General features: G+C 48.9%; 1 protein-coding gene across 1 annotated transcript in view; it reads left to right on the top strand.

Moving 5' to 3' along the window:
* The first annotated feature begins 10,060 nt into the window (after positions 1-10,060).
* Positions 10,061-15,108, top strand: part of CAPN6 (calpain 6) — a 65,225-nt gene continuing 60,177 nt past the window's right edge. The window contains exon 1 of the mRNA XM_075107231.1: positions 10,061-10,185. The gene's annotated coding sequence lies outside the window, so the exon portion shown is untranslated. The remainder of the gene's footprint in view (positions 10,186-15,108) is intronic.

Raw genomic sequence — 15,108 nt, 5'->3', positions numbered from 1 at the left:
GGCACGGAGTGCCCCAAACTCCACTGATGTGTCTGGGGGTGAAAAGCAGGAAAGATCTTGCAGAATATGTTTATCTTTGGACAGTACAAGCAGCGAGCAGGAAGACAGTTACAGTGATGTGCTCACAGTCTGAAAGCAGCGGGATAATCGGAGCCTGCAGAGCCTTCAGGGAAGCACCTCTCACTGAAGGAGACACGGTGCTGGCCTGGCAGTGACATCCCCTCCCCACTCCTGTCCAAACTCTAGGCCACCTGGGTCCAGGCCACCAGCTACAGCTGCGTTTTACTGGAGCGGTTTGTCACTGCGAAGAAGCACCTCCTCCCAAGGACAGAGAAGCCCGTTCTCTCTCCTGCTTTGCTCGGGACAGAGTCCACCAGTATGGTGCAAGGTGGCGGTAAACGTGAGAGCCACCAAAGGATGCTAAATACGTCAAATCCGCTGCTTGCTTGGGCTGGAGACCCATTTATTTTAAGCGTAGGTCTTCCCACAGTTGGTGCACCCAAATGGGTGTTGGCAGTCAAACAGCTGTTTGGAAAAGATTTGAGTTGTTTCTTCTGACAACTGCGCTCCAGCCACGATGCATGTGTCATCTTCTAATTTAAGTGTTCAGAGAGTGCTTTTAGCACCCACATACAGTCATGGGAGGTGCCATGAAGCTGGTTAAACCACTCTTCTTCTAGTCACCATGAGAGAGTGACAGCCAGGAAAGCAATCAGAGCTGAGGTGAAAAAGGTTATTTCTGAAGGTCCCTGGCAACACGTCAGTTCAGTGACACGGGCTGCCACTCACAGCACTGAGGCTTCACAACAGATTTACTGCTTTTAATGGTATGTGGAGACTGAGGAGGATTTTAGATCACTGGAAATTATGTTCAGCATCTGTGTCCAGATCTTGGTCTTCCTGAGCCCAGGACAACAAATGATGAGTTTGACCACTTTCTCAGGTGCACCCTTTCACTGTACGTCATAAAATCTTGTGATTTAAAAAGTTTCTCTCAGAGGTTGTCACCACAGGCTGGCTGCTTGCTGCTCTCCAGACAACACATCAGACAGTGTTCATCCAACTTCTAAAGGAGAGATGTCCAAATGGATATGAGTGTTCATAACCACAGGGAGATCCTCCAGAGAGCTGCAAAAACACATTAGTGGTCTGAACACCCCAGCGGCACCACTTTAATTATATCAGTGCTTTATCAGTCCCATTAGGCTGACCTGCATCTTTAGTTGCCTTAAAAGCTTATGAAAATCTGGACATAGGAGACGTGACTAAGAGCCTGCGTACGTCGTACAGCGTGACACGGTACAGAGATCTGAGCCTGCAGCACCGCAGCACTAGCTCAGGCCCTGAAGGCAGCACGGCTCCCTTTGCAGAGCTGGTTGCTGCAGCACTGCGCTGGTGTGACCTCGGTGCCTTTGGGACACCAGGTAGGATCGCTGTAAGACTGCCGAGGCTCTTGGAAGAGAGCACTAGACCAACCAGAAAGACCTTCTTCCCACAAGCAATGTGATCTCCTTGGGTTTCCAAGTGCTAGTGGAACAGGGGAACTCAGTTGCTCTTTTTGGGGACAGGAGGGGGACAAAGATGCTATTCTCTGACATGTATGGCCCCAGCTTTCCTGAAAAACAAGGCAGCAAAGCCACCCTAAGTTTGTATTAGCACAGTACGGCAGCCTGGCCCTAATAACCAGAAAAATTCCCACTGACGATGCATACGGTGCCAAATCTGTCATCAGCCTGTAAATTCTGATTCCTGCTATACTGCCTAGAAAGGTGTCCAGCATCTACAGCAGGACGCAGCAAAAAAACCTTGCTTTTAAATTAACAGATTACCAGCCTGGCCTTTGGAGAACAATGCATTTGTGCACCCAGGAAAGAAAAGTCTTTGGAAAATGCTGTTCTGCTGCAAATTGTTCATGCTTTAATTAAGAAGTCCTCATCAGGGAAGAAGATAACTGAGATACGTGAGGGGAGGAACACACTTGATCTATAATGAAATCAACTCTCAAATGAGGTCGCCCACCCATGTTCTACTGTGCACATGCAGCAGGGAGATGAGCCAAATGCAGTGAGATGAGGCCAAGCCTTTGTAGCTCTGCAAATGAATAGGTTGTCCTTCGGGTGGGGAGGGGAACCAAAAGTGCAGTTACGTGCTGGAGAACTTGAGAATAAGGGCAAATGCGTCCTCCCGTGCCCTCCTCATAGCTCCTTTTAAAGGACAATTTCTTTATGCTAGTGTCTCATGACAAAGTCCTGCCAAAGAGGCTCCGAGGCACACATGGGCACGTACAGCATCCCCCTCATGGCTTAGTCCATTAAAGCAGAAACTAAAAAACACCTTTCTGTCCCCTTGACATAGATTTAGATACAGAAAAACAAGTCTGCCCTTAATACCCTTAAATCTTGAAAGTTAAATGACTCAAGATACTCTGCTGCTGGTCAGAAAAGTAGATCAGCTCTAACTTTTAAAAATGTCAGGCAATAGCACTAGGAAAAGTGTAATTAGACCAGTAGGCTACAACTCAGGAGAGCTGGTTTCAGCCCCTGATGTGGCCACAGGTTTCCATGTGACCTGGGGAGTCACCTACGGCCACAGCCAAACCACAGGGCAAGTGCCTGAAGTGGCCTTAGAATTTCTTTGGATTTCAGGTGCCAGCAGGAAGGATAACCACTACTCCAGACTCTGTGTAAAGAGCTTCACATGTGAAACTAGAATAGCTGCTAAGAGTTGCCAGCACCTGAAATCACCAGCACTATCAGTAGCAGAGCTGGGATCTGAAATTGAAGACAGGCCTTCACTGAATAAAAAAGTCATTATGTGGTCAAGCATTCAAGGCAAAACCGCACAGGCTCCAAAGCTGACGTGAAATGCAGCGAGCGCTGCTAGGGGAAGTGTCGGAATTGGGAAAACTGAAGTGCGCTGCCCTGGGCCTTTTTCCTGGGAGCGCAGCGCTGCACCGCATGCTCAGGAGAGGCTCAGACAACGTTCCTGCAGCAGCAGCATCCCACAGACCGTGAGTGACAGCGCAAACGTGACCAAATCCCCTTCCAACTCCTCCTAATGTTAAACGAGGCTTTGATTTAAGCCTGTTTCAGAGGGGCAGCACTCCTAGAGGTCTCAGCTGCTCAGATGTAGAAAGCCGTTCAGCCTGAGAGCTCTTCTCATGACCCTAAGACAGGAATGGCTTTATCCAAATCCCACCAAGAAGCAAGAGTGCTACAGGCAATGTTTTAAATATTTAATGTTTACACAGCACTCAGAATACAAATGGCAATTCAAAGAGAAGGAAAATCCTGTCTTCTGTAAGCTCCTCAGGGAGTTTTCTCTTCATGTGTGTTTTTCAGCATGATTGACATCTGCCTACACAAATGGTAAATGGCAGCACATCCTGTAAGAACGCCATGCAATGCTCCAGGCTTGGGGCAGAGGGGCTGGAAAGTGCCCGGCGGAGAAGGCCCCGGGGGTGCTGGCTGACAGCCGGCTGGGCATGAGCCAGCAGTGCCCAGGTGGCCAAGGAGGCCACCAGCCCCCGGGCTTGTGTCAGCACTGGTGTGGCCAGCAGGAGCCGGGCAGGGATGGGGCCCCTGTGCTCGGCACTGGTGAGGCCCCACCTCGAATGCTGGGCTCAGGTTTGGGCCCCTCGTGACAAGAAGGGCCTTGAGGGGCTGGAGCGTGTCCAGAGAAGGGCAGCGGGGCTGGGGCAGGGTCTGGAGCACAAGTGTGCTGGCGGGCGGCTGAGGGGGCTGGGGGGGTTTAGCCTGGAGAAGAGGGGGCTGAGGGGAGCCCTTCTCGCTCTCTGCAGCTGCCTGAGAGGGGCTGGAGTGAGGGGGGGGTCGGTCTCTGCTCCCAAGGCACCAGTGACAGAACGAGAAGAAATGGCCTCAAGTTGTGATGGGAGAGGTTTAGATTGAATATTAGGAAAAATATCTTTACTGCAAGAGTGGTCAGGCATTGGCACAGGCTGCCCAGAGAGGTGGGGGAGTGACCATCCCTGGGGGTGTTAAAAAAACACGTGGACGTGACACCATGGGAACATGGTTTAGGCGGCCTGGGCGTGTTGGGTTGGTGGTTGGACTTGATGATCCTGGAGGTCTTTTCCAACCTTAACGATTCTATGACTTTCTGCCAGGCACTCACTGCCAGTGCAGGCTCCACACCCCCACGGAAAACATCTGCCACATTGCTTGGGGGGGGAAATCCTGCCTCATCCATGGGCACCACAGGAAGGCAGAATGACTTGCCCAAGGTCACAGCCGGCTGTGGAAGAAGACCCAGCCTCTTCCTCCAGCCCCTGTGCCGTTCTCCTCACTGAACACTGCTGGGCACAGGCTGCTCCCACCGAAAGTGCCACACCCCGAGGGGCACTCAAGGGCCACGCGATGGTGGCTCTGCTGGCCCTTCACACGGCAGGCGACCGGCACTGCCCGCAGCGCCCAAGGGGCCACCGTGCAGAAAAGGCGAAGCCCCGAACCCCGGAGCCAGCGGCGGCTCGGCGGCTCCTCTCGGTAGCTCTCCTCAGCAGTTCCCCATAGCGCTTCCCGCCGCCGGCACCCGCCGCTCCCCAGCCCCGCCAGCACGAAGATGGCGGCGGGCGGTGCCCGGGCGGGGCGGGGCGGGGCCGCCTCCCCGGTGCCAGCGGCCGCTCGCGCACCCTTGGGCGAGGCCGCCACCTAGCGGCCCGCCGCGGCGCCGCCGGCCGAGGGCCCCGATCCGGGAGGCGGTGGGCGGGCGGTTACGCTGCGACCTTGGCGTGGGGGCCCGGGGGAACTCGACCGCCCTCTCCGGGCCGCAGAGCTCTTCCCGCCCCCCGGCTGCCGGGCCGCCCCACGCAGAACGCCCTCCGCGGCAGGGGCTGGGCTCGGGCTGCCAAGGGACAGCCGGTACCGGTACCGAGGGCTCCCGGGCAGCACGAAGGTGCTTTACTCACAGCTGCTCAGGGTTTCCAGCTGGGCAGGTGTGGGATGCCCTACTCACCCACCAACCCACGCAGAGCTGAAGGGGAGGCCCCTCGGCTCACCCCTCCGTGATCCTGCTGATATCCTGAAGAAAACAGAATTTTTTTCTTAAGCAATACCCACGTGAGCCCGGAAGAATTTGGCAGCCAGAGAAGGGAGCTGACAGACAGGGAAGCATTTGTTTTATGACTATCCTCAAGGAGAGCTGAGAGACTGATGAAAGCAAACGCCCCCCCTCAGAAGACGCTGAGAACTGGCTGATAAAGTGTATAGTCAAGGAGAACAACTAATTGGGATGTTGATAAGAACTAACATTAAGTGTCCTTTAGGTGAACTATCCTCATTATAATACTAAAAATCACGCCCATAGGCCAGGAAGCCCCTCACTCTCTGCGTGTGTGTGGTAAATTTAAAAGGAGCTGTACCTTTAATGTGAGGTGAGAAAGAAATTAATCAATTATTAGCTAAGGGGTGTGAATATTAGCGTGACTAACACATTTAGCTGTATAAATACCTTGTTGTGTCTCAGTGCGGCGTGTTAGCTTTGTGGCATTACTACCAAACACTCATCTTCGTGCAAAAAATGAATAGAATACCTCCTCTCTGTGTGTAGTTTGGCATTTTGCACACCGGGCAAACGAACCCGCATGTAGGGAAACATTGCTCGCAGTCAGGGTGCTCAGCGCGCGCCCCGTGCCCTCGCCGCCGCGAGGTTCTCACAAGAGCCTGTCCTGCTCAGAGAGCTGGTGTCGGTGCATACAATAGGCTGTCCCTCTGTGGGATCTTGCAGGGGTTTGCAGGGTTTTGCTCCATCCATGAGTGGAAAGCTGGTTTTCTCACAGTGCTGCACAGCTGTTTTGTTGCTGGGGCCTGGGGAGAGCTGGGCTCTAAAGGGCTCACAGACAAGCCAGGTTTGTGTCTGTTCAGGGAAGTCCTGGGGCCATTCCCTCAGGCTGTGGCTGCTCTGGAGCCGTGTTCCTCTGCTCCCCTTCAGCCTCCTTTCCCCCCATGACCAGCTTGCCTGAAAAATAACTCCAAACGCCCGCTTCAAATCTTGCCCCTCCAGGGAACATGGGAGGTAGCGATGATGCCTTGTTTCTCCCTGCTTCTGTTAAAATTGTTGTTGTCTCTGAGTTGTAGAATTGGGCCTTTTATTCCACAGGGTTTAAAAATTTTTTCTTATGGTTGTGGTTAAGGTAGTTGGGGGATAAATCCTGCCCTGAACACTCAGTGAGCAAAAAGCTTCTCTGACAGCTATAGCCAGGGGCAAAGCAAAGCTGCTGTGCCTTCTCTTTTAGGGGTTGTCTTCTTTTCACTCAGTGCTGTGCAGAAGGTTCACTGAGAGCGAGCCATCAGGCTGGGACTGATCCCTTACTCCGATCCCTCCTATCATTTATGCTATGGAAGAAGAATGAAGGAACCCATTATCAAAATCCCAAGATGCAAGGGATGAGGGACCCAGGTTCAAAATGCTGTTCCTGAGCAGAATCAGACCTCAGCTGGATACACAACCCTGAAAGTGGTTCTTTTGAATCTTGGTTAGTTTTCAGATTCTGCCTCTTGGGCTCTGTACAAAACTGCTTAAATTAGAAAGAGTAGAGTAAACATATAGGATTTAAGTGAATCTCTGCTGGAAACCACCTAATGTTTTATTAACAAATTGCCTCATGAAATTAAGTGAATAATGGATGAATGTAGCTGAGGTGGGACATGAGAACCTGACAGCGGAATGTGTTTGCAAGGTGATGGGCAGGTTGTAGGCTTCTGTGATAAACAGTCATGACAAAGCCACCTAGACACCTTGCAGTAACAGCTCTTCTGACAGGCATGAGAACAGCTATTGGAGCAAAGCAGTCTGGAACTGGACTGAACTGTGAACCCAAAAAGTCCTTTGGCATGAAGAAGAGCGTCCTATTGCATCCTTCTTTGTGAAGGGAGTGTTTCCATAAGAGTAGCTCTCCTGGATCAGGATTGGGTAGGAAGAGAGGAACAATGCTTGGTTCTAGACAGCAGGATGCTGCAGATACCGAGTAAGTAAACTGGGGTGGCTTTGGACCGTGGCCTGTTCAAGTTCTGCTGCTACCACCAGCTTTGGGCGCGGTTCATACTTGTTACAATCTTGCTAGCATTTGCCTTGTTCAGACCTCAGAAACACAGCTGTCCCAGCAGAGCTGAACCAGACACAAATGGGAAGCGTACCACATTTACTGCTTGGGATGAAGGGTCAAGTTGCTCCCAGAGGAACAGCTTCTTGTCTGGTCATTACAGTTCATTTATTCTAGTAGCCACAATTAATGCTGACACCCACTAGCATCTTTATTTGGGATAGCTCTTTAGTAACTGTCCAGAAGTACTGCCCATTGCCATGGTAATCCCATAGCTGTTCTGTGTATCCTGCTGTTAAACTTTCGGCTGGCAGAGCCAGAGGACACTGGGTCAAAACCCTGGGTCAAAAAAGCCCCTTATATCTCTGGCAGCTGTGTAATAAACTGTCCGGTTGTAGCACAGAGCTGTGTCCTCTCTGCAGCTGTGGGTGATTCTGCATTAGGCACAGATGGCAAAGCACTGATTAGGCCAGGTGCTGCAGCCTGGGCTGTGATGCCCTGACCTGCACCGGCTGGTGTGCTTGTAGTGGGGTGAGGGGTGTTGGAGTTGCTTGTGGATGCAGGGTTATGCAGATGGCAAAGCATCCTCTTGTTGAGAAGGACGTGTATTTATGGAGGGACAGAGCTAGGTGCTAAATGTACAGATGTGTGGGGATCACCACCTTGCGAAGGAGCAAGTTCTGTTGTTTATCTGTGCTGTGTCTTTACACAAAGGGCCAGCTCTGGGCTCTTCTTTGCCTGCTGAGGGTGCAGGCATGAGTCAGGTTTGGAAAGCAGCAAGTCTAGAGCAGAGGAGAGTGTGGTGGGCTGCTGCTCTGAGGGTGTTAGCAGGCTGTGCAAGACAGCAATGCGGAATTCAGGGACACCTGGAGATGTAACACAGTCATTGATGTAAACCAGCTTAGAGACCTGTGTGGTGATGATGCTCAGGACACCTCCAACGAAGAGGCTAAAGGCTGCTGGGAACATCCAGGCATTTCAGGTACTGTGTTGGAAAGTTGAATTGTCCACAATAAGTGAGACTTCTTTCTAGACCACGGCAATTTACATGAGCATGTCTCTTCGAATGCTTTGGCATAGCCCCACTGAATTATAACCTTTCCTGCCATGGTTCTCCAGTGAGACCAGAGCTGTCTGGTTGTCCTTGGTTGCCGCCTGTGTGGCTCATCTTGCTGTCCGTCTAAAGGAATTCCTGTCTCTGCCGAGACTTGCAGCAAGAGCTCCTCCTCAGCCAGGCAAATTGCATACGATTCTTGGATTATGCCACCAGATTTAATACTCATATGAAAAAGTTCTCATGGTTTTTTTCCACATTGGATCAAAGGCAATTACTGTGAGAATGCGTCTACATGAGCTGTGAATATTTATTATCAGCTCGCAAAAAGTAGAATTTTGTTGCACTCCTGTGGGATTTTTCATGTTCTTCCCTTAACTGCGCAAATGAATCACAGTGCGCGTGGTGTATGGAGCTGGACGTCAGCTTTTTATTATGACTTAAACTTCAGTCTACTTACTCAATCATGAATTGAAAACACATGGCTTTAGTATGTAGGGCTTTCTTATTCAGTAAATGTTAAAACTGTAGTGGCAGTTTCCAGGCACTTTCTGTCCAAATTTCAGCATGCCTTCAACAGGAAGTCGGGTAAGTGCTTTATAGGGGAGCAAGCAATTCTGCAGTGAACCTTGCAGTGCAGAAATTTATGATACTACTTAACGCTTTGTCTTCAGAGTGTTTTCAGGATGTAACAAAACCCCCAAGATCCAAACTCCTTTAGGCAAATAGGAGATTTGTTGAATAACAAGGTTTGGGAGAAGGAATGGATGTATGTGGAAACTTAGACCAGTTATGCTAAAATAAGGAGGACTAAATGCAGGAAGAAGATTGGGGAGAATATTTAAAACTACTGGTATAAGTGAAATTTTGTAATGTATTTTGAAATGGTGTGTCTCTGAAAACTGGACTACATTTACTAAAATATAAATAAAAGCAAAATAATGGTAAAATAAAGGTGTTATAATCTTCAAACGATAAAAAATTCATATGACATTAATCCAAAGGTTTGGGATTTACCCAAAATTAAATTGGGGCTAAGCAAATCTGGAGAGGAGTTTGTTTGACCAAAACCATTTCTTAATGAGAATTTATTTTTGTCCTATTTTTTATTTTGCCACGGCACAGAAAAATATATTCTTTTCTGAGTTCTAAACTGTGTCATTACCCCCATGAAGTGATATATCTTCTTTTACCAGCACAGGGAGAGGAGCAAGACAGGACAAGTGCTTGAGTGAGGATGAGCAGGCTCGTGATGGATCAGAGATCAAGAGGACTGGTTTGCGGTGATGCACAGCCCAGGACCAGCTCAGCCTCCTTGGGGCTCAGGCCGGGGACCTCTGGAGTCTCTTCTGTGACTCTCCCAGGCAGGGTTTCTTCATCAGTCAGGTTGTTTTCCCCACCACAAGTGAAATGGGAAGAGCAAAATTAGGCAGTTCTAGACTGTGAACAGGCAAGCCAGGGGAAGGTACCCAGCAGTGTGCGAGAGCCGTCCCTGAGGCTGCTGCAGGCTCGCCACAGTGTCAGAGTCAAGGGCGCAAAGCCACGGGTTGGGTTTTGCTGCATCTCCTAGTCTGCGCAACCCCATCCAGCTGCGAGTCCCACAGAAGCCCCATGCAACTCTTCTCTACGGCCTGGACGGGACACACTGTGGCAGAGGCATTGACACTGGCTTTATTCGAGAGAGGAACAGTGTGCAGCCTAATAAGGAATATAACTTTTTTTCATGATGCACGTTAATCTGCCCTGCTTTCCATACAAAAAAATGCCTGCAATTCTTGCCAAACAGCCTTGTCTCATCTCCTCCTTTAAAAGTTCATTCACAGTTACAGCCGCAATCTCAGCTAACGAACAGTTTACCAGAAGTAAACGAGGCTCTGCATTTTGGGTCAGCTCAGAAGGTTTCCTGGTGTCCCTGTGACTCATCACTGGAAGGGTCATCCCGAAACACACCCCCCTAGTGATTTGATCTTGGTACAGTCCAAAGAGTTTCAGGTTAAGAAGCCGAGGGGAATTTTGCTTGCAGGAGTCATTTTGGAGTTTGATGTGCCTCAGAGCAGGGACAGACCTCAGCCAGGTAAGTGCCAGAGGTAGCCTGTAAACTGGCATTTACTTGATTTGCACCTTTATCGCCGGGATGAAAACTCTGTGTTGCTAGTAACGAGCACTTCAGCTAGCACAGTGAGAAAAGCTTTTGTCTACTGCAGTAATGTACATTTCTTTCAGAAAGTCACATCTCCACTGTGCGCGAACTCTGAGCCAAGCGCTCATTCTGATTTATTGCAAAAGCGTATTGCTCTCGTTTCTTCTGCGATAACCAGTCTAATACTAGTCTTCTCTCTCCAGGCATCATTAACAGTTATACCGAATAAAGGGTCCAGACTAATAAAAAGGGATTTGATCTCAGTGCTCATATAATTCTATTCTCCGTACTATCTCTGATCTTCCAAAATACTGTCGGTTCTTGCTGTGGATTCTTTCATTGTGAAATTCACGTGGGTATTTTACTTTTGGTTTTGTTGTTCTTGTGAAGCAGAGATTTTTATACTGTGTCTAAAATAATAGATAAGTGGGTACATAAAATAATGGAGTGGCCTGATAGGGAGTTACCCATTAATTTGCAATCATAGTCTCTTTTTTTTAACCAACTTTTATGAAAAGGCAGAATGGAGAGATACTGGAATTCTGAAGAAAGTTGTTTTCTGTGGTTTCAGCACAAAAGTTTGGTTTAAATGAATCAATATTTTTACTTTTTTAAAGTTCAAAACTGGAATTGTCTAGTTGTTACCTGTCTAGTTAGCGGCAAATTGGTCTGGACGTAAGGTTATAGTGAAAGCCACTGAAGGTCAAGGTTTTTATGAAGTATGCAGACACCTGTGCACGCCGGAAAATCCTGTCTGCCTGCATTTCCTTAAAGTGTGTCCCATAGCGACTTTGTGTCTTTGCTTAAGAGAGACATTGTATTAGTTTAGCTAAAGGTTCAAGCTGTGCTAAGATTGGATCCTGCGCAACAGAATGTGCTGGTTTTGGCTGGGATAGAGTTAATTTTCTTCACGGTAGCTGGCTGGGGCTGTGTTTTGGAGTTGTGCTGAAAACAGTGTTGATAACAAGGGGTTGTTTTTGTTACTGCTGAGCAGGGCTTGCACAGAGCCAAGGCCTTTTCTGCCCCTCACCTCACCCCACCAGCGAGGGGCTGGGGGTGCACAAGGGGTTGGGAGGGGACATGGCTGGGACAGTGACCCAACTGACCCCAGGGATGTCCCACACCACATGGCGTCATGCTCAGCATATAGACCTGGGGGGGATGTAGCATGTGCTCACAGTGCTGGTGCACAGTTGTTTAGAAAACCATTTTAATCTTGCTTGTCAACTGCAGGCAAATGTGCGCATGTTGATCTGTAGTGCTATATATTCATCCTTGTACCGTCACCCTGGCTGGTCTGGGAGTCAGAGACTCTCCGAATCTGGGTGTGCGGAGAGTTTTGAATATCTGAATGCTGGTTGAGATCTAGCAAGGGACTTGAGCATCTGCAGTGGGCACAGAGGCTAAACACTGGGGCCTTAACGCTAAGATGCAGTCTAAAAAACTTGAATCAAGTTACTGCTTAATGCCTAAACTGTTAGGTGCCACGTATGCCTATAGCTTGAGGACTTTGTGTGCCCTTAACTTAGTACATGCTCAGTACAACAGAGCTGCTCAGTGCACTGTAGATTTCCAGTTGTGGCTGCCAAACAAACTGTCCCTCTGGCTGAGCCCCTCGGGGTCTTGGTGCAAGACACCTTCCACAATTTGGTGGTTATGTGTGGGCGGAGCCGCACAAAACACTGTTGCAAAACACCCCCCCCCCCCCTTCTAGTATGGTTGAAGGCAGCAGGGCAGCATGTGCTGCTTTTTGACAGCAGTGGCCTGTGCCTGAGTGCACCTGCTGAGAAGTAATTCTCTGTTCTGTGCGAGCAGAGTCGGGCTGCTGGGCTCTGCTCCAGGGACTGACCTTGGGGCCCAGCCGCATCCCTTCCTGCTGCAGGTGTGCATGGCCAGGGGAAGGCGAGCTGGGAGCGTGGCTGAGCTCAGTCCCTGACAGCCTGGTCCTTACAGAGTTTAGTTGAATTGAAGAAAAGGGTCCCTGGGTTTTTGTGTTTGCTTGCAATGATCTTTAAGCATTGAAGGTTTCAGCTGGAGGAAAAAGTCTGCTCTGCTGCTGACTCTACTCCTTTTTAAATCTTTGCCTTTGCCCAGGGGGAGAGAGGAAATGGTTTAAAGCTATTTCACAGGCAACTACATTGCAATAAACCCTCACAGAAAAGGCAAGGAAGGGAGACAGGGAGTAAAGCCAGAGTTTACCCCCTCTGACTGTGTTCCGCCAGGACTTTGAGTGGTTTTAACTAGGAAATCAGCATTGTACCACTGAGTAATCCCATGCACACATGTGTGTTGATTTTGCTCGGTTTTCAAGCTGAAAAGATGACGCCCCTACAAATTCAGCCTCCTTCTGCTCATGCCAGATGGAGTCCTTCCCCCTTGGGCATAATCACCTGTAAGTACAGCTTTTCTCAGCTGCTGTTTGCTCCCCCTGTCCAGCCCCAGCACCATCAGTTCATGCCCCTGAACGCTGGGGCAGCTGTGCTTCTTACTGTGGGATGGGGGGGCTGCAGCACGCAGTTAGCCAGCACCTCACGCCCCAAAGGGCTGCAGGGTGTTTGCAGCACTCCCTTCCTGAAGGGTAAGAACGGGCTTGCATTTTATTGCACCAGGAACTGACTAGAAGAGAGGTGGGAGAGAGAACAAACCATGAAAATCAATGACAGGGCTCCTGGCGGAGCTCCTGCTCAGCTCCTGGTCTCATGGGGATGGCAGGCTTGGTCCTGGACTGATACCCACCCTCCTGAGCTGTCTTGCTTGGACACAAGCTTTGCAGTGCAAACTGCATTCTGGCTCCCAGCTAAAGTGCTAGCGAGACCTGAAAGAAAAGCCTGGTTAAGCTCCATGATGTTGCAGTACAAGTGTTGTGATTAATTTTATTGTAGTAAAGCTTTGGTTTGTAGCCAGATGATTCTGGCAGTCCTTGACAACGTTCATGAAAGCAAACAGGTTGTGGCCAGTCCTGTTCCTGGTGTCCAGTTAGTCTCCCCTGCATTTCTGCTCAGAATTCATAAGATACAGGCAGATATTCTCAGATGAAAATATGTGAGTTTTCCTCTCTCAATTTTAATGCTAAGTATGGCAAAACTGCACAGGAGGATAATGTTGGCACCTTCCCATTTCTATGAGAAGACAAATGATTGTGTTTCCTTCCCTTAGCCAATTCTTGAGCTGAGCTAGACAAAGAAACCTTTATATGCCTATTAAAATACTGAGTTACAGAGGCCATAAAATAGTCAAACTAATCTTATTTTGTTGAAAAGTTCAAAAACTGGATGAAAGAAGGGCTAATGCTGCCCAGTCATGATACCCCCAGAGCATGCAATAAAACTTGGTGTTTCATCCAAGCAGGGAGAGCATTGCTCTCCAAAACAACTGGGAAGCCCTGGGTCCATGGTCATTAATACTGGACTGGGTGCTATTAAATGATCCTGTGCAGCAAATTTGGTCCAAATTGAATATGCGCTTACTAATGCAATTGCATATCCACACATCACAGATTTAACAATGACTTTATACTTTTATATTGGCTTATGCAGAAGAAGAGAGGATACCCAATCCAACGCAGAGACTCCCAGTGCAGTTAGTGTGTTGAACTGTTTAAAGAGTCTGAATGAGTAAATTTCTCCAGTAGCAGTGCTCTGTGTTAGGGCCAGTGATGCTTCCGATGTATCAGTAGCAGTGGAACAGCCAAGAGCATGAAGGCACAGCATATGTGGAGTGGAAGCTTTTCAACTGCTTTAAATTCCCCTGCACTGTTAATACAAATTTGCAAAGTCACTGCTTTGTAAGGACCTGGGATCATTCTCCACAGGAAGAGAAGGCAATAACCTTTTCCAGCTGGAGCCCTGGAAGTGCCTTTAATTAGTTCTATGGAAAACCAGTTCAGGGTAATTTAAAGCTTTTGGCTGCAGGGCTGCTTTTTTGAAAGCACTTGCTGATTTCATTGCTCTGAAGCAAGCTATGAGTTTGGAGACAGCGATGTTTGGGAAAATGCTAAACTATGTCTGTAAACAGTTACATACTTCAGTCCCCGTTTTGCTGTCACGGTCTAAGCAGTGGTTTTGAGGTTTGGTGATAAGTCAGTATTGAAAGAAAAGAGTTTAGAGTTGGGAGGTTTTTGTGCATTGTCAAGTCAGGCGCAGAACTGCAGTTACAAAAGAGAAACCCAAGACCAGGTGTGGTTGTTGTTATTATTGGTAAGGTTACTGTTGCATGAAACAAAAGCAAGCTTGGTACCTGCAAATGGATAATAATCTTAAAACTGGGGTGCTACCCCAGAGCACAGCATATGCGGTGTGTATCCTTTCTGGCATCCCTCTATGGTTTTCCCACTCCAGGGCTCCTGGAACAGCAGGAGTGTGGTCCTGAGGTTGGGGTGTGCCTGAGCTTCAGCAGTTTCATCTCAGCATCCGCTTGCTGGAAGAAGCAGCTTTCTGTTCGAAGCTGCATTCATCTGTGGCATTAAATACTGGCTGGAAATACACTTTGCCCTTTTAGTCCTGGTGCTGTTCATGGAAATTCCTTTGAGTCCTGCGATTGGAACGGAAAAGTGGGGTGCGTAATAAAATTTGTGTTACACAACGCCAAGCCTCTTCCTTGCAGAGGAGTTTCTGCTAGAACAGAGGGTTCGCTGCAGCTGCTTGGCAGTGTTCGCCTTTGGGACAGAAAGTGCTGTTTTTTGTTCAGGCAAACCCAGCTCTGTGCCGTCCCTACGCACCTCCTGCAGGGATGGGAGTGGGAGGGATGCTTTCCCATGCGAGCTACCTCACTGCTGGGGGGTGAAGTTGGCTTAACAGCTGCAATAACGTCTCTCTCTGACTTTTTTCCCTAGTGTGTCCTTAGTTACACAGAGTAACA

Source organism: Phalacrocorax aristotelis, chromosome 11, assembly GCF_949628215.1.
Source record: "Phalacrocorax aristotelis chromosome 11, bGulAri2.1, whole genome shotgun sequence".
Taxonomy (NCBI): domain Eukaryota; kingdom Metazoa; phylum Chordata; class Aves; order Suliformes; family Phalacrocoracidae; genus Phalacrocorax; species Phalacrocorax aristotelis.
Note: the sequence above shows the minus strand (reverse complement) of the source record. Positions and strands in the feature narration are given on the sequence as shown.